This window comes from Canis aureus, chromosome 34 (assembly GCF_053574225.1).
Source record: "Canis aureus isolate CA01 chromosome 34, VMU_Caureus_v.1.0, whole genome shotgun sequence".
Classification (NCBI taxonomy): Eukaryota; Metazoa; Chordata; class Mammalia; order Carnivora; family Canidae; genus Canis; species Canis aureus.
In genome coordinates this window covers 12,869,136-12,870,321 of record NC_135644.1, presented here as the reverse complement: position 1 = coordinate 12,870,321, position 1,186 = coordinate 12,869,136, and the positions used below count along the sequence as shown (strand labels likewise).

The 1,186-nt window shown below is 47.6% G+C and overlaps 1 long non-coding RNA gene across 1 annotated transcript; it reads right to left on the bottom strand.

Annotated features, from left to right (window-relative positions):
• Window positions 1-378: 378 nt before the first annotated feature.
• On the bottom strand, window positions 379-979 carry LOC144304458 (uncharacterized). The gene is made up of 2 exons (XR_013371367.1): window positions 695-979; window positions 379-596 (listed from the first exon to the last, which is right to left on the bottom strand). It is a non-coding gene; the product is annotated as an uncharacterized LOC144304458 (long non-coding RNA).
• Window positions 980-1,186: the final 207 nt, after the last annotated feature.

Sequence of the window (1,186 nt, the reverse complement as noted above, 5' to 3'; positions counted from 1 at the left end):
GAGGCCAGAGTCTCAGGATACCCCCCCCACACTCGTGAGGTACCCTCAACATGTGCCTGTAGCCCCTGCGTAGGGAGGACCACCTTCCAAGGACATGGGTCTGATCATTGCCCACGACCCCCCTTGCTGACACTGAGATTTACAGCACAATTGCAAGATGAGGGCAACCACAAATGTAAACTTGAACAGCACATTTTTCATGATAGTTCCTTCTCTAGGGTTCTTCTCCCCTTAGCCTATGTGCACGAAAAAGAGTATCGATAACAACTTTGCACTTGAATTAAGAGCTGAGTGTGGGACCGGGCCTTGCCCAAAAACAAACACGCTCATTAGGGCGCAATGACGACCGGAGATATTAACCATCCAGGAGATTTGCCGTGCCCAGCGCTCCGTCTTGTTCAGTAAAGCAAACTCCTTCTTTGCCATCTGTCTCATGCTACAAAGAGATAATAATAATAAAATCGTTGCTTAATGAGTAAACTAAGTAGAGGATAATGCTCTGGTAGATCGTATCGGTGTTCTTCTCCGAGGATGCCATATTCTCAATGAGGCAGAGAACACAGGGGAGAGCGCGTGATCGTGCACAAACGAGATGCCTAAAATCAAAAACCAATGCAGCATATGTCAGTATTTAAAGCCCCATCAAAGAAACATCCAACTTTTCAGCTGTAACCCAAATACAAATTTTCCTTACCCTGTCAATTAGCAGATTACAAAACTTCTGCAGCAGGAAGACCAGTCTGCCAGCAACGCCGTAGTGTTTGGAATGGGTCCAGGTCAGACAGATGGTGTGGAAAAGGGGTGCAATGAGACGTTCCCGATCGCCAGACTCCACGGTTCTTCCAAGCAGCAGACGCAGCCTCGGAGGGGCGGAGCCACAAGGTGAAGCCCATCTCCGCACAGCTGGAGAAGCCTGCGGCCTGGCCCAGAGAATCACCAGAGCACTCAGTGACAAGCACAACGACCTGATGGCTTCGGGGAAGCACTTAGGGAAGAAAAATAGGCAAAATATTAAATAAATGGAAACCTTGTTCTTTGGCACCAAATGAGCACCCCAACCCCAACCATAAACCAATGACCTTAAAAAGCAGAGCTATATCTTCCCCAAGACATGATTGTTAAATCAGGATAACAGAGAGTTCTTGCTGCCTTTGGAACACTGACTGCGCTATACACAATCAAATGA